The 18739-nt window shown below is 37.8% G+C and overlaps 1 protein-coding gene across 4 annotated transcripts in view; it reads left to right on the plus strand.

Annotated features, from left to right (window-relative positions):
* The window catches only part of ELF1 (E74 like ETS transcription factor 1), a 107560-nt gene that overhangs the window by 39787 nt on the left and 49034 nt on the right, over window positions 1-18739 (plus strand). Inside the window, exon 1 of one of the 4 annotated variants that reach the window (XM_082701381.1) lies at window positions 4809-4896. The exons of the other annotated variants lie outside the window; for them this stretch is intronic. The gene's annotated coding sequence lies outside the window, so the exon portion shown is untranslated. Of the gene's footprint in view, window positions 1-4808; window positions 4897-18739 lie in introns of those variants that run through there. 4 annotated transcript variants of the gene reach the window in all.

Raw genomic sequence — 18739 nt, forward strand, 5'->3', positions numbered from 1 at the left:
GAGAGCATGAGAGGGGAGAAGGTCAAAGGGAGAAGCAGACTCCCTGTGGGCTGGGAGCCTGATGCGGAACTCCTTCCGGGGACTCCAGGACCAGGGCCTGAGCTGAAGACAGTTGTTTAACCAGCTGAGCCACTCACGCGTCCCCATCAAGGACGTTCTTAAATGAAACTGCCTTCTTTTAAATGTGAGTGCCTTGTGGTAAAGAATACAGTGACTAGTATGGTTTGGTGATGCAGCCTGTTTCATGCTAAGGCTAACATTTATGCCTGCCCGCCTTTGCTTTGCACTCTTAGTGTAAATGTGAACATGGTGAGCAAAGGTAGATAGTACCCTAGTATTACTATGAAAATAGTTTTGACCTCATGAACTCTCTGATGCAAGGGGTTCTGGATCCTCTGTGGGTCTGAGGATTACATTTTGAGGATCGTTGTAATTTGGCAACCTTAGAAATAGTCCAAATGTCCAGAAATGGGGCTTGGCTAAATAAGGGATCATACTTCTACACAATTATATGATAGGAGTATAAATTTGTGAAAGTCTGTGTTAAATATGAGCTTATTATACAGTATTTTTCTACACTGGGTGCCTCTGTAATGAGGAAATCAGCATTTCTCGAGTTTATGTGTTGATTCTGACCCTCAACATTTCCATTTAGTTGGTGATTTTGTAATTACGGAAAGAGAAAGAGATTAAAAGGCAAAGAAGGCAGTTGCTGTCTTCCTTCCAGTCTGAGGGATTTCTGTATAGTGACTTTGAGTTTAATCTTCAGTGTAAAAGGAATTGGTAGTGGTATCAATCATTTTAAAATGCTTTATAGAAATAGGTGCAATACGCTTTCAAATTCACTTCTTCCTTATAGAGTCACTTCCTCATTTGGTATTTTCTGATTTGATTTACATTTTCTTACTGTGTTGCTCTTAATTGGGAGAACTTTGAGTTGCTTTAGATTACTTAGCTTCCGAGTGAATTAAAGAAGTTTCTATAACAAGCACAGCCAGAGTTTTTCTCACTGTAGTTTAGAACATCTTGCTGATTGAACCATCACTGTGTCCCGTGTGTCGGTGTAGCCCACACCTTTTAGGCAAGTCAGAAAAAGACCATTAGGGTTAGACCTCCAGGCTTAAGATTTCCACACATGGTGTTTGTTCTTAAGGGGAACCATCCATGTTCTGCAGAAAGTCAGAACACTTTTCATGAGAGGCATCATTGAAGATGGGCTGCTTTCTAGATCTTAGATATGTTTCTTTGTCATAATGGAAGTGTAATAACCATGACTTATTTTCAGTGATAATATTTTTCTAAGCGCTGAGTTTTAGAGAATATTTAATGTTTAAAATTTCTTTTCAGATAATCTTTGTGTTTATTCAAAATTTTGTGTCTTGTTAAGGTGTGCTGGGAGAATATATATAGTATGATACTATTTATATAAATTTTAAAATATACCAGACAAGGGGCGCCTGGGTGGCTTAGTGGGTTAAAGCCTTTGCCTTCAACTTGGGTCATGATTCCAGGGTCTTGGGATCGAGCCCTGCATTGGGCTCTCTGCTCTGCAGGGAGCCTGCTTCCTCTTCTCTCTCTCTGCCTGCCTCTCTGCCTACTTGTGATCTCTGTCTGTCAAATAAATAAATAAAATCTTAAAAAAATTAAAAATTAAAAAAAAATAAAATATACCAGACAAAACACATTCTTATGTATTAGAGCCTAAGTAAAAATAATGTGAAGATTTTAGATTTAAATTAGACTAATTAATTAGAATTAATGTTATGTGTGGTTTTTTTTAAGCCTTTATTTTACTTTTCAAAAAAATTTATTCGAGGGAGGGAGGGAGGGATAGAGGGAGAGAGAATTTCAAGCAGGTCTCCCCACTGAGTGTGGAGACTTACATGAGCTCCATCTCACAACTCTTGAGATCATGAACTGAGCCAAAATCAAGAGTAGGATGCTTAACCAACTGAGCCATTTAGGCACCCCAAAGTCATGTGTGTTTTATTTTGACTGTCAGGGGAGCCTGGGTGGCCCAGTTGGTTAAGCGACTGCCTTCGGCTTAGGTCATGATCCTGGAGTCCCAGGAACCGAGTCCCACATCCCGCGCTCCCTGCCCAGCGGGGAGTCTGCTTCTCCCTTTGACCTCTCCTCTCTCATGCTCTCTTGTCACTCTCTCTCTCTCAAGTAAATAAGATTTAAAAAAATAATAATAATAAGGGTGAGTCTGGTGGTGGGTATTAAGGAGGGCATGTATTACATGGAGCGCTGGGTGTGGTGCTTAAACAGTGAATCTTGGGACACTGAAAAAAAAATAAATAATCTGAGAGACAGTTTGAAGTAATTTGCATTTAAAAACATGATTTATTTTGTAAATGATCTTATTGAAAATGTTTAATGATAAGAACTTTCTAAACTGGATGTTCTATTTGATCTTTTGATCTATGGATCAGAGACAGATTTATATGTTTTTAAAAGATAATTCACAACCTTTTAGTCTTAGGAATAAACTGAAAGGAAGGTGTAATGTACACCTGCCCTTGGTAGAAACAAACATCTGTACACCATCGTAGCATATTTAATTTTTGAGAAGGGGTGGACACTAGGTTCTTGGATGCTGTGAGACTTTCCACCATACTTAGGGTGATTGACCAAACATCAGAGGCGAAAGGAACTAACGTGTAAGGAAATAGATACTTCCCTTGGGATTCAGGGATCATTTATTCCTAGATATTGGGGACAATTGAGGTAATACTTTTACAAGAGCAGCAGTGTACCAAAGACATGCTAGGAAGACACTAATGACTCTTAGACTCTTGAAAAGAATGAACTAGATTCTTCCACTGAAAAATACTGGGTGAGAAAGAAATCGTTTTCCATGCCACTCATTTAAGCAGAGTTACTTACTTTAGGAGCATGGTGCCCTGCTTCAAGTTGACTATTAAATGCATACTAAGTTCTGTTTAGAAAAGAGGTCACAGGAAGCTCTATATGGGCTTATGTATAATAAAATACTGAGTCATTCTGAACATGATCTAGAGAGGAATGACACTGAATCCTGGTGAAATTGTAGTTGTGGTAGCTTACAGCGTAGGTAAGAATTGACCAAGATGAATGGAGAAGATGCTTGCATTGCATCAAAGATTTTATAGAATATGAGGCATTTGAATGATGAATTGAGTTGATTCTTAAGAATTACTAGTTTGGGGGCACCTGGGTTGCTCAGTGGGTTAAGCCTCTGCCTTTGACTCGGGTTTTGATCTCAGGTTCCTGGGATAGAGCCCTCATATCAGCCTCTCCGCTCAGCAGGGAGCCTGCTTCTCTCTCCCTCTCTGCCTGCCTCTCTGCCTACTTGTGATCTGTCTGTCAAATAAATAAAATCTCTCTCTTTAAACAAAAAAATAAAAGAATTACTAGTTTGGAAGGCAGCTAGGCATAATGAAAAGTAAGCACTTCTGCTTTAGTTGTAAGTAATTGCAAGTTTGCTTAAAATGACTTAGAGCAGTAAGAATTTACCTCCTGAGAACAGATTTTTATTTAATTTGTGTGTATTCACAAATTGAGCATAAATGAGTAAATAATGTTAGCCAAGTTTGGGATACATAGGGAACTGGGCAAGGGGGTAGAAATAGTTTGGTTTGAAGGGGAACCTAAATTATAATCTGGGAAGAGTACTGACAAGAAGCCATGGTGACCAAAAATCAAAGAGGCAAGTAGTTATCTGCCCTGCTTTGAGTCAATTGCTGGAAGGTTAATTTTTTTTTTTTTAAGGTGATACTTATCTCTTACTTACCTAGGTAGTCAAGTGTTACTTCTCTAACCAGTTTGAGGGCTTATTCTATTGTTCAGACACTTGATTTTTTTACTCAGTCATTGTGGTTTTTCAAGTCTTAATTTGTAAGACATTTACTCTTAAGGATACTTTTTCAGAAAACTGTAATAATGAGTTTTTGTGTGCATAATGAACTTAGATCCCAGCCTCAGAATACCTTTTTATTTGCTCTGTTTTCATAAACACTCTTCACCATTCCTATTTTATAGTTGACCGTACTTTCATACAGTTTCACGTAAACTATTGGACTATTTATAAAACAAAACATAAAGATGTAGCAGAGAAGGCAGGAAGTACTTGACGTTTGTATGCCATATCTTGTTCTCTGCTTCCTGTCAGTTAAACCACGATGAGAGGAACAGAGACACAGATGTACAATTGCTGCTTTAATTTCCCATTAGGGAGACCTGTTAAATATAAAGCTTGTTTCATTGAACTTCTGTCACTCGTTGATTCTAGGTTGTAGACTTGTTTTGTATTATATGGATTGTATGGAATACAGTTACATGTTTGATATAGAAAATATAACTTTTATATAATTAAACATGTGTTTTGTGAAATTTATACAGGTCATAAAGGATTGGCTTTCAAATTTGTATGTAAGATATATATTCAATATGAAGTGATAAACCAATATTTTGATCTTGAAATTTTAGTATTTAAGCATAATTTTATTTTTGTATTTTGGCATATCCAGATTTAAAGCATTTTATTGTACAACTTTAAGATGACAAAAGGAAGGTCAGACAGCTTGACTTACTCAAAATATAGTAGATGGAAGAACTAGGATTTGAAAGTGTGTTTTCTGATATTAGTAGGTCCTTTGTCCTTTTAGGAAAAAGTTTGTTTTTATTAAATTCCTATTACACTTATTATTCATATTATTCAGTGATTCAGACTTTCAAATTTACCTTTGCCTGTTCTACCTGGAATATCACCCCCCCCAAGCCCCGCCCCTGCCCCTTGCCGCCATCCCCACCACCTCCCTCCTGTTATCTCTGCTTTGAAAAAAAGAAATGCTACTTACGCCTAAAGACATGGCCCACATGTCACTTCCCTGTGAAGTTCTCAGGTTCTCACAGGTATTTAACTCTTTCTCATTATTCCTTTAACACTTGGTTGACTTAATTATTTACATTGTTCTTTGGTTCTCTGTTTACATACTGTTTTCTTGCTTAAGGCAGTAAACTACTTCTTTATTTTTCTTTTCTTTATTATACTTCTTTATTTTAGGTACCCAGTACCTAGCATGTAATAGATTTTATTAATACTTCTTAGAGGAATAAATACATGCTTGATATTTCTTTTCTTCGTTCTAGAAACAAAAAAGCTGATTAAAGAACTAGAGTATGATTCTTTTCTATAATATTCCTTTATGGTTTATTTGTAATAAACAGTTTCATTATAAGATTTCTTTCCTGCTTCTTCCTTCCCCCTCTTTGTTTTTGCTCTTTATAGAAATGAAGTGTCTTAATGAGATTATTAGTGTTTTCAGCATAAGTGGAAGTGGTGATTATTGGCTCACTAAAAAATACGGCTGAGAATACCTTAGTATTGATTGCTGTACATCAAAAATCTTTTTCTTTTGTCTTCAGATTAATCTGGAGAAAGTGTCTAGCTCTCCATTACAGTTTTTCTGATTTCTCCACTGAATAAAAGGAATAATTCCCTTTACTGCTTCTTGCTTCTTCCTGTATTTTCTGGTTTTATTCCTAAGTCTTATGTACCTCAGTGAAATTGCGATTCTAAAGTACTGTCTTTCAGTGTCAACACAGAAAATAAAAAATAAACAAAATAAAAATAAATAAATTATAGTCCTATTATCAACAAAACAAGATTCTTTGCAAGCAGGATTTTATTTAGACTGGTCTATTCTAGGAATGTTTTTTAAAAATTCATGTATTAACAGTTTTCCCAGCTGAAAATGGATGTAGGTTACAATCTTATTTTTTAAAATCAAATTTAAATGATCCAATAAAAAAAGTCAAATCTAAGGATTCAGATCTGCTTTTAAAGCTTAAAGGAAAAATTATGAAGCTATATGAATTTCACTTCTTAAGAAGTTTCAAAAGAACAAGTGAAGTAGTTCTTATGTTTATTAAAACAGGTCTTAAAAAAAGAAAACTGACTTAGACAAGACATTCGGAAAATAGGGTTGTTGGGTGTTCTTTTATATGTGGGGCTTCCTGGTTTTGCCCCATTTGTTTGTGGCCTTTGTGTTTCTTTGTGTTTGAGTCAGAAAATACATGTATATATGTTGCTTTGAGCATAGTAAAGCCCAGAACACCACCAGTTGGCTCTGGCAGGTGAAAACATCACATAAAATTCTGTGAAAGACAAAAAGCAGACATAATGAAACACTAATGTTTTATCATTTTAATGAAGAATTACAGTAAGTAAATATTTTTTATTAACAAAAGACAGTGTCCTTTGATCTTGTGGCTTAATTTGACTTGCAACACAATATCCTTTTTTTTTTTTTAATTTCTTTTCAGAGTAACAGTATTCATTGTTTTTTGTACCACACCCAGTGCTGCATGCAATACGTGCCCTCCCCAATACCCACCACCTGGTAACACAATATACTTTTAATATGCGTTTAAATTATATTAATAAAGGACCATAGAAATAATTTATCTAAGTCTTTTGTTCTTAAGTAGCTTAATAAAGGACCATAGAAATAATTTATCTAAGTCTTTTGTTCTTAAGTAGCTTGTAACCTGGAGAGATGGGACATAGTAAATAATTATAGGATAACACGGGAGAATGAGCTTTGTGTCTCCTCCTGCTGTGTTATGTATATTATTGTGATTAGCATTTGACTTAGGTGGTAGACTATGCTGGCTCACGGGGCCAGACTGCGCCTTAGCCACTTTGCTTTCCTTGTCCTTCTTCCTTCTGCCTGAATCTGGCACCTAGGTCTCTATGAGCCCTGTTAAGTAAATTAAAAAATATAGTTAGTACTGATAGGATTTCGGAAGACCATCTAGTATATAGGAAAAGACAATACAGGGAGACTTTACTCTTCTTACTTGAAATGTTTATATTTGTAAAGAGAATGCTTTTTTTAAAAATCCCAATAAACTCTCTTGTTAAATTTCAATTCAAAGTTGGGGCGCCTGGCTTGCTCAGTTGGTTAGGCGTCTGGTCATGATCCCAGGGTTCTGGGATCGAGTCCCACATAGGCTCTCTGCTCAGTAGGGGGGGGGGTCTCCTTCTCCCTGTGTCTCAGCTTCCACTGCTTGTGCTCTCTTTCTCTCTCTCTCTCCCTCTGTCTCTGTCTAATAAATAAAATCTTAAAAAAAAAATTCAATTCAAAGTCAAAATAAAAATTAAAGTGAAACAGAAGCTCTCTGGTTATCTCCATCTAGGTTACTCAGCTTTGCCCTGAAGAAACCTGCCTTTAGGTTTAGCTGTAGTTCTCCCCATCTCTACCCTCACCCCATGTTTTCCTTTTCCCTCTCATGTGTACTTAAAGATTGTCTTTAAAGTGCAGCATTTCTCCCACAACTCTTATCTTAGAGTAGGAGAGGTCACATTTTCTGTGCCTAATTGTTAGGGGTTGAAAGATAGTGGGAGATAGACTTGGAAGGAGAGTGGCAGAAGTTTCTACTCCTGCCATGAGATAACAACCTGTATTGCCCGACAACCTCACATTTTTATTTATTTTTAATATTTTATTTATTTATTTGACAGAGAGAGAAAGTGCACAAGTAGGGGGAGCAGCAGACAGAGGGCAGGGAGAAGCAGGCTCTCCGCTGAGCAGGGAGCCTGATGTGGGGCTCCATCCCAGGACCCCAGGATCATGACCTGAGCCAGAAGCAGCTGCTTAACTGACTGAGCCACCCAGGCATCCCAACCTCACATTTTTAATGCAGACTATTTTGAGGGGAAACAATGTTTTCATTAAGATCATTAGATTAAATCAGGAAGCAACAAATATCGATGAGGATGTAGAGGAAAAGGAACCCTCACTGGTGGAAATGCAAACTGGTGCAGCCACTGTGGAAGACAGTGAAGAGGTTCCTTAAAACGTTAAAGAACTATACTATGATTCAGTAATCACACTGCTGAGTATTTACCCAAAAAGTACAAAACACTAATTCAGAGTTGTTCAGAGGGACACAGGCAGACTTATACTTATTATAGCATTATTTACAATAACCAAATTATGGAAGCAGCCCAAGTGCTCATCAGTAGATGAATGGATAAAGAAGTTGTGGTGTATATATACAATGGAATACTACTCAGCCATGAAAAAGAATGAAATCATGCCATTTGCAATGACATGGATGGAGCTAGAGAGATAATCTAAGCAGAGTAAATAAGAGAAAGGCAGATACCACATGTTTCACTCATGTGGAATTTAAGAAACAAAACAGTGAACAAAGAAAAAAAAAAAGACAAATTACAAAACAGACTTGATAGAGAACAACCTGATGGTTACCAGAGGGGAGATGGGTGAGATGATGGGTGAAATAGGAAGAAAAAGATAACTAGATGAGAAGCCTCACGAAGGCAGATGTTTTGGTTTACCACTTTATTTGTATTTTATTTGTTTTGTTTACCACTTCATTTATAGCATCTAGGGGTGGGTCTTGGCATATTGTAGGTACTTAGTGGTATTTGCTGTTTGCATGGAAAGGTGTAAGCATGAGCTGAAGTCAGACATGTGCTCAAACTCTCTGAACACCTTGAGCATTCATTGGCAGGTAGTTATCATGAACCATCTGTGTAAGATAAAGGGAGTATGGTGGTGACCATGACCAGGTCCCTGCCCTTACATGATTGGTTCCCCCAGTCCTTGGATCCTTGTGTAAATAAAGTGAGGTGGGTATCACTAATGGAACGAATAAATAACAGATAGCAAAGTATTTAGCAGAGGGCCGGGCACACAGAAATGGTAGCAATCGATTACTTTCTTCCACATATTCATTTTGTAATTTGTTATCATTTCTTAAGCTCTTTGAGGATAAGTGTCATGATTTTTTGTGTTTTTTAAAAAACCTCAGTGGTTGGGGTTCCTGGGTGGCTCAGTTGGTTAAGTGTCTGCCTTTGGCTGAGGTCATGATCTTGGGGTCTTGGGACAGAGCCCCGCATCGGGCACCCCGCTCAGTAGGAAGTCTGCTTCTCCTTCTCCCTCTGCCCCTCACTCCTGCTTATCTGTTCGTTCTCTCTCACTCACTCAAATAGATGAAATCTTTAAAAAAATTAAAAAATTAGTGGTTGTTATAAATGTTTAAGAATTAAAGTAGTATGTATGTTTTGCTTTATAAATTGTAAAATTTAGATGTGTGAGTTATAACTAACAAATGATAATGTAAATAAACCTTACTATGCTCTTTTACAATTTCTGGATGTATCTTTATGCGAAAGCATATTTAAAAGTCTAATAAGTGAGGTACACTTGGCTGGCTCAGTCAGCGGAGTGTGTGACTCTTGATCTTGGGGCTATGAGTTTGAGCCCCACGTTGGGTATAGAGATTACTTAAAAATAAAATCTATTTTTTAAAAAAATCTAGTAAGAGCCTTTTTCATCTATGATGGTGACTTTGAATTCTTGAACTTTCCAAGAGTAAGGCAAACCCATAAAGCAGAAAATACCTTTATTAATGCACCCTCCCTTGGTCAACTCCATGTTTTCACAGGAGCACTGCTCTTCTGGACATCTCTCTGGAAGGAAGTAAAGCTTCCTTAAGTGTTGCTGATAGTAGTATCTATTCAGTGACCAAGAAATGTGCATCTGTGGTGAATATCCTTTCTTCACTGATTAACTAAATGAGCATCATCTATTCAAAATATGATTAAATGGTACTGACAAGATACAATCATCTGTACATTCATCTAGTTCCAGTGTTTCAGTTTCACTCTTATTCAAATTAATGTAGGACAGTTTTGATGTTCAGTTGAAGAACTTGAAGAAAGGTTATGTGCTAATGTCAATATCTTTTTGAAAATCTTTTTTTCTTGTTTTCCCCCCTCTTCTTTTCACCTAAGGAAAAACAAAAGCTTGAAGTCAGTTAGGTGAAAACAAAAACTTGAAGTAAATTAGTTAAGTGAATTTCCTTTTAAACAATTTTATAGCACTGGAGGCATTTTCAAAACCATCATTGAGAATCTCTATTATAAGTAATTAATGAAGAATTTAAGGAGGGCAGTGTACACATTGGTGCCTGGAAGCTATCCATGTAGCAATCAAGTTGTGGAATGTCTGTTTAAGCTGTTCTCATCATTTTTGGATGGTAGTTACCAGATCCCACGTATGTGACTTGCATTGAGCTTTGTAATCATAGGGACCACACTCTGTTGTTGCAACTTGATTTGAAAAGCTTCAGGAACTTTCTACCTCTTCCCAAATCAAACCTAAGTACTACTCCCTGCCTTTCAAGTCTCCATAATTTGGTTTTGCTTTGCTTAGTTAACCACATTTTCCACCATTTCCCATTGACACCTCTTAGCTCTTGTGAAGCTAGTAATTTGATGAGTTTTGATTCTCAGTATTCACGTGTGTGCACATGCACTTTTGCACACATGCTATACTTTATTCTTTTCCCTTAATCTCTCAATGACCTGCTACCTTCCTCTCAGATTGACTTTAGGTCCTTTGTTGTCTATGAGTGTTTCCTTAACCTGTTTGCCCATGCCCTCTTCTGAAATGGCTGTTGAACTGACCAGCTTTATGAGCATTTAATTTCCTACTACCTTTTTGGTGTTCTGAACTAGGTTATATCTTTCATGGGAACGAGGCCATGCGTTATCTTTTTGTATTTACCACAATACTGAGTTTGGGAAAGTGTAGTAAATATTCATCAATGTGTTACTACTAAGACAATCAATAGAAGCATAGTTTCTTTAGAAAATGGAAGTTGTAGGAGTGCCTGGGTGGCTAAGTTGGTTAGGCATGTGCTTTCACCTCAGGTCATGATCCCAGGGTCAGGGGATCAAGTTCCACATTGGACTCCCTTCTCAGCGAAGAGTCTAAGCAGACTCCCTGTGCCTCTCCTCTCTTCTTTCCACCGCCCCCCCCATCCACCTGCTTATGCTCTCTTTCAAATAAATAAATAAAATATTTTAAAAGAATGGATGTTCGGATGTCTGGATTGCTCAGTCGGTTAAGTGGCTTCCTTTGGCTCAGGTCATGTATCCAGGGTCCTGGGATCAAGTCCTGGGATCAAGTCCTGGCTCAGTGGGGTACCTGCTTCCTCCTCTGCCTGCTGCTCCTCCTGCTTGTACTTTCTCTCACTCTCTGACAAATAAATTAAAAAAATCTTAAGAGAAAATAAAAAAAACATTTAGAAATGGATGTTGTGGGATCTTCTGATTAGCTCTAGATATACATCAGATAAGTATCACAAAGCATTTCCTCTCACCTAATGTAAGATGTTGATGCACTTCAGTTAACTGAAACAGATTCATATGATTTAAAAATTGAGTGAGCAATTATATTATGAAATATAGAAGAGCCTAAACTTTTAATTATTTTGTATTTTTATTTATTTAATTATTTTGTATTATAAATCTTTATATTTCTTGTGAGGAATATTTAACGTTTGCTTCTAAGATTTCTAGCAGTAAGAAGATAAAAAGCTACATGCATAATTTATAAATATTGCGTATCTATATTTTATGTCTGTTACAGTACTAAGCTCCTGTCCATCTACTTTCTTATCTCTCATCTGTGGTTTTGTTGCGTCTAGTTTTTTGGTGCCATTGAATTTAGAATCTGAGGTGATTGCCAGATAGCTGTGAGGATAAAATGGGAAGAATCCCATTTTAAGGATCTTGACATGGAACACCAGAATTTTTCGATTACATCTACACTTTCTTAAGATAGTTTCCTATTATTTAAAGAAGAAAAGGGGTAATGCTATGAAACACGGAGGTCATTAGATCATTAGAGGTCTTCTCGCATGTGGGGAGCAGGAAGTTTTGTGTACAAGGAATCTTTTTTTTAGTTTTAAAGATTTATTTATTCGACAGACAGAGATCACAGGTAGGCATAGAGGCAAGCAGAGAGAGAGAGAGAGTGAGAAGCAGGCTTCCCCCTGAGCGGAGAGCCTGATGTGGGGCTTGATCCCAGGACCCTGGGATCAGACCGGAGCCGAAGGCAGAGGCTTCAACCCACTGAGCCACCCAGGCGCCCCGTGTACAAGGAATCTTAAACTCCATCAAACTTGGAAACTTGGGAAAAGGTGAAAACATTTTACTTCTCTGGAGTTTATACTTGTAAGTCTGTTCCCACTGTGATTTTGAAAATGCCACAGGTATAAATGATTGTGATCATCTAAGAATGTATGGAGAGATCTGGATTGAGCATGGCAGTGAGCACAGAGAGAAGTCTGAGAAAGGGTAGTGCATACAGGGTTGGGATGGGAGGACGGGACAGAGCTAATTTTGGCTTCTATAATATTGGGGTGAGGTCAGGGGACCATGAAGGCAGTAAAATGCAGAAATGCTGGAATACCTCTTTTTTCTTTTTAAAGACTGTTTATTTATTTGACAGAGAGATAGAGAGAACATAAATAGGCCAAGCGGCAGGCAGAGGGAGAGGGAGAAACGGGCTCTCCGCTGAGCAGGGAGCCGGACATGGTGCTCAGTCGCAGGACCCTGCGATCATGACCTGAGCTAAAGGCAGCTGCTTAACCGAGTGAGTCACCCAGGAGCCCCTGGAATAACCCTTTCTGAGTTGGGTGTGAAGAGTAGTAATATGGCAGAGGTATTCTCTTAAACTTGGTCCATGGAATATTCTTGTTCACTCTTTCAGTCCTTATTCTGTTCAGCTATTCTGCTTTACAAATCTGACCAGCCTTTCACAACACAAGGAAGAACCCCACTAATCCCTGTTCATGGGTTTGAACTTCTTCCTATAAGTAGTGAGGTAGTTTTGAGTAAAGAGGTAAGTTGCTGATATTTTTATTTGTGTTAAGCTGTTCCTTTGACTGGATGAAGAAAGCCTGGAGGGAAGCTAGGGTAAAGGTGGTAAACTGGAGGGACAGTGCGTCTCTCCTGAAGAGTCAAACTTCTTATGACAATACAGTTTCTTCTGGAAGAGTGTTGTGTGGGCGTTGGAGGTGGGGGGAGGCATCCATGCAGCAAAATCTCCTGGGGTACTTTCAAACTAAATGTCCCTGGCTTTTCTCCTGCAGTCTGGACCAGAGTGAAACACTGTTACTGATGGAAACCTGCTGTGTGTTCAGGTGGGGGAACCATTGTTGTAGCATCTTCTAAGAGGATGAATATATTAACTGGAATAAACAACCCCAGAAACGAAACAATTTCCCTGCAAGTTGATTCTTCAGAGATTTTCTGGCTTTGCTGATAAGCCCATTGGAGCATGTTTGTGTTTCCTGGACAGGTGTATTTCTGTCAGAGTTCAGGTTTTGGGTGCTGGAGAGAAGAAAGTTCCTTCAGTTTATCTATATAATAAAAAGCACCCATTAATGACATTTTGATAATTATCACTTTCAACTTTTTTTGAGAAGGGAAAGGAGTTAATTTTTTTTTTTGAGAAGGGAAGGGAGTTAAATTTTTTTTTTTTTTTTTTTTAGGACCTGGGTTAAAACACTATCTGATTACTGTTGGATATCTCCTTTTGGTTTTAAATTCTCTCATTTGCAGAACACATACAGAAAAAGGGTTAATCTTGAGACCACAGGTATTGACAGGTCTAGGTATGTGATCTGTTTGGCTGTTTTGCAAGGTGCTATAAATGCTGCCTGAGTGTAACCTGACACCAGGTAGGCCAGGGTGGCCAAGGATGGAAGTGGAGAATAATGTGAAAGAACCGGAATTTCAGGTCTAGGTAGTGAGTAATTGCAGCCTGCCCTCGGAGTCCTAGAACTGAACATCTGGGTGTCAGCAAAAAGAAGCAAGCATAGAGAAGTCAGCCTCTTGGCTTAATCATATTGACTGTGTGTGTATCTGTTTTTACCTTACAGTGCTTGAGGTAAGATGAGTTTCTTCATGTTTTCCAAGGCCTGCTTCAGCTTTGCTTATGTCACTAGAAGCCTGACCAAAAACACCAGTTTGTGCATCATTCACACAAAAGTAAAATTATATTTTTCAAAAAGTTCTAGGCACTTCAGTTTCCCTTCCCCCTCTCCCCCACCCCAAACTGCAAGAAAGGTGCTTTAGGCAGAATAGCTATTTAGAAGATATTGGTACTAGTATGGTTTCAAGGACATATTTTTAAACTTCTAAATTTCCTTAAATCCTTTGAATATTTGAAATAAAAGGTAGGGACATAGAAAGTTTTTCTTTTTCATTTTTTTTTATAAATTTTTTTTAAAATTTTATTTATTTATTTGACAGAGAGAGATCACAAGTAGGCAGAGAGGCAGGCAGAGAGAGAGAGAGGGAAGCAGGCTCCCCGCTGAGCAGAGAGCCCGATGCGGGACTGGATCCCAGGACCCCGAGATCATGACCTGAGCCGAAGGCAGCGGCTCAGCCCACTGAGCCACCCAGTTGCCCCTCTTTTTCATTTTTTGAAACATTTTCTTTTTGATCTAAATTATGAGACCCCTCAATGCATTGGGGAATGATTTATTCCTCTTGTGACATTGACTTGTATTTTTTTAACTTCTGTGTTGTGTATAGAGTACATGAGTTAGTGCTAATACAGTGAGATTTATTTTACAATTGGTGCCTTTTTTTGTTCTTTCTTTCTTATTCACTAGGAACTGAGAGACCAACCACGCTTGTTTGGGGAAGTTCAAATCTGGTTACTTAACTTAAATGTAACACACACTCTGGTGTGTTTTTTAAATCATTTTTTCCATATTCACATTTTTTAAAATTTAAGTGATAGAAATACTGTATTCAAAGAATTAGCAAGAATAATATTAGTTAAAATTTGTTTTCAAGTATTTTCATTAATTATCAAGTTGTGGTAGCCTTTTTATGAAAAGGTTTCTAAAGGGGCGCCTGGGTGGCTCAGTCCCTTGAACGTCTGCCTTCAGCTCAGGTCATGATCCCAGGGTCCAGGGATCTAGCTCTGGGTCAGGCTTCCTGCCCAGAGGGGAGTCTGCTTCTCCTTCTCCTTCTGTGTGTATGTGTTCTCTTTCTCTCTCTCTCTCAAATAAACAAATAATCTTTGAAAAAAAAAAAGGTTTATTAAGGTTTTCACTCTCTTGGCTGAGTGAAGGTAAAGCAAATGGTATGATATGATAGACTTGGGAAAAAATAATAATAGTAGAACTTTAAGTTTTAAAACAATAACAGAAATCTACAAACTCCTGTACTTAAAGTTGTTCCAGGTAAAAATATGATTAAAAATGATTTACTACGTATCAGAAGTTTGCACAGAATAGTGTAGAGATCGCTACAGATCCTTGTGTAAAAGACTTCTTTGTTTCCAGATATTCTGCTAAAGAACAATATTGATGAGATTCTATTAATGTAAATAAAGGGGCATGAATAGAGAATGGGGCTGGGAATTTGGGCCTCTCTTGCTTTCTTTGCCACTAACTTTCTTTGTGACCTTGGACAAGTCAGATAGTGCCAGGTCCAAATTCTTTAGCTTGTCAGTGACTACAGTGTTGATTTATGTAATCCTTAGTGTTTTTTTCAGCTTTAAAATTGTGTAATTTCACACTTTTTAGATTGAGAACAGACAGGCCCTGGGATGATTGTACAGAATATATCTTGGTACCGCCGATTTATTGTTTTCATTTCTTCTGGAAGCTAATGTGTAAAGCATTCTACTGTATTAGAAAACACATGAAAAGTCCTGACTGTAGTATATCACACAGGAATCCCAGTCATTACAGTTTATGAGTTTATTGCTTGCTTCTCCTTTTAATTTACCTAGCTTTTTTCCTCTTACTTTTCTTATTTGATTTCCTTTCATTTCTACTGTGTTTCTTCTAAGGTAATGGTTTTTCCAAATATGCTTGCTTTTCTTGTGTTGTGTATGTCTGTATGTTGAAAGGGCCTTTTATTAGGTTATCACTTCATATAAAAATACTTTCTGTTCAGATATTCGGCATCTGGTGTCTGGAGTTACTAGAGAATTCCAGTTCTTTAATTACTTTCAATTTTATAAATATGCATATATACATAAATGTAAGCACTGTCTGCATACTTTATTAAAGGTAATCTTTCAATCACCCCATTGCTCTAAGCTAGTATATTTTTACCTCCTTTGGGCTAGAATTGTTCGAAACATTTTTATCATACCTTTTGTTTACTAATTTTCCTTTTCAGTATAATGAGTTGGTGGCCTGGTAACTTCCAAAGGGTAGCAATGATTTGTTTTTAAATATCATTATGAATTAATAGGTTTTTAGACCCTTGTGTTTAGAGCCCCTTTGAAGGAAACTTAAATTATGTTCAATCAGGGATGAAAAAAGCAGATATGAGAAGTTAAAAACTGATTTTGATTGTCATGTTTTTATAATAACTGAAATATTTTATAATAAATTAAACAAAATAGACTGTTTGAGTTGGTTGTAGGAGCCATCCATGGCTCTGAGGGTTTGTGTTTACAATTAGTAAATTCATTTTGTTTGGAACAGGGGCATAATGGAACTCTGTGTTAGGGGAAGCTTGCCAGACAGGGTGAGGTCCGAGCCTAGAAGCAGCTGGATTTATCAAGTAGGTGCCAAATTTTCAGGCGCTGGGATAGAATTATACTTTTGTTGATAACGGGCTATATAATATTCTCTGTTGGAGTCTAGCTGTGGTCAAGGAGATTCCCAGAGAGTATGGAAATGAGACTTAAGGACAAATCAGTCATGTGGCACACACCTGTTACTCATCTCTTGCATTGTGCAGAAGCTATAATGAAGCTGACGTTTATGGAACAGAAGTTATCTGCCAGGCATTCTGTACATGGAGTTTGTATCCCATCTTCACAGCAACTCTGGATGTTGGTGTAGTATTTTCTACCTATTTTACAGAAAGGGGACACTGAGACAAAGTATCTTGTCCAAGGTCACAGAGCAGAAGATTCAAGATCCAGGTGGTCTGACTCCAGAGCTTGTGCTGTTTTAACTGTTTTATAATTTGACCATAACTCTGCAGCTTAATTTGTTGATTAAAAAAAAGTAGGAACCTTATTGTTGAGACCCTCCTGTGGCATGTCTCCTGGGACAAGAAGAATGTGATCTGATCTAGTTGAAAGACCCGAGAGCCAACTTGGGGAGTTTTTACTATTCAATGGTTGTTCAACTAGGTGACTTTCCATAGTTGAGCAAATAAGGTAGCTGTTTATGTCTGTATTGGATAAACGGTGTTCACTTATATTTTTTCTTGTTATTTTATAAAGACTAAGTGACACTTTGAAAATGAAGTAGGTTTGAGAATTACTAATGACTCAGCGTGTTCCTGAATGTCCTACACATAGTTAATGGTTATAATACTTACAGTTAACTGAAGACCTTGTAATTTGTTAGGGTAAAGCAAAAAAAACACCTTTTTCTCTTCATTCTGAGTACTCACGTCTTTTTTCATACTAGAGCAACTTTGAGGAATAAGATGTAAGTTCCATCTGAGACATGTTTTAGACACATTGACTCTGAGGGGCACCATTGTGAACTTCTCTAATATAGTGACTGGATTTGGAGATGAAGAGCTGAATTTGAGATGGAAATTCTCCCCCCCCCCCCAATTTGATATATATTTGTATTTACTTAGAAATCTGTGTTTCAAACTATCAGAGCATGGAAGACTTGGGTAGTTTTAGAGGCTAGGCTGTGTACTCTTGCCCTGGGCAGAGTCTTGATTTGGGAGGTGAGGGATCTCTTTGCAGAGGTGTTAAGCCTTCAGATAGTGAGACCTTAGGCACAGGGACTCAATTTATTCATGAAAAACTGAATCATTGATCTAGATGTTCAGTCTCTTCTATTACTGAAAAGATTGTGATGCAATTGGAGCTTTGTTCTTTAAGTATCTCGAATATGTTTGGGTGATGCCTCTAGATCCAGAATCAGGAAATTTCTTCCCAAGACCCCTCTTGGTGCCATAGGTTATATAACTACTGAGAGAAGAAGGCATGGGAAGGAGAGAAGACCAGAGGATCAGAGACCTGATTAGGCCAGTAAAGTAATTCCAAAGCTTTTCTTATACATTTTCAGTTTGTGAACTTCTGTATAAAAATGGGCAAAAGCTACCCACCAGACTGAAGGTGTCTCTTTCTACCCTAATTAGTGATCATGAACACTCATTTCAGTTTTGGTTTATTACCTGGGTGTTAGTGTGTATTGAAGGGTGTGGGTATGTTGATTGTACTTATTTTTGACATTTTTGAACATTTATTAACACATAATAGTGTGGAAATGCTAAGAAAAAGTATACGATTGCCGTGGAAAAGAAAGTGAAACTTAACTTTACATACATGTGTTCACATTGGTCACTGGTAGAGAGTCACTTTGTATTTACAAATAAATGGATTTGGAATGGGCCTTTTGGGATCTATACCTTTTACAGAGAAACTTTTGTTACCAGGAAACATCCTTCGACTGTGGTTATACTTGCTTTTTAAAGATTCTATTTATTTGAGAGAGCGCACAAGCAGGGAGAGGGGCAGAGGGAAGAGGGACAAGCCGACTTCCCTCTGAGCAGAGAACCAGGCACAGGCTCAATCCCTGGACCCTGAGATCATGACCGAAGAGCCCCCCTGGCACCCCAGTATAATCCTTTTTACATTACTGTGGGCACACAGGCTTGTTAGGTACAGAAGGTATTTTTAGACAGCGGTTACTTCCCCAGAGAAGATTTGCTCTATTTTGCTCCCTGGCATATTGTTTTCAAAATAACAGGCATTCAAACATTTATTCAGTTGAATTAAGGAGACATAATTTTCAAATGTGAAACAATTTGCAGTTAGTGCTAACTTAGCGGACCGGAAGTGCTGTATTTCTGAAGGGAGTGATTCCAATAGGTGGAGGTGTAGAGATGTGGAAGGTTTATCAAAGAAATGGGACT

Source organism: Mustela nivalis (genome assembly GCF_964662115.1).
Source record: "Mustela nivalis genome assembly, chromosome: 15".
Lineage (NCBI taxonomy): Eukaryota > Metazoa > Chordata > Mammalia > Carnivora > Mustelidae > Mustela > Mustela nivalis.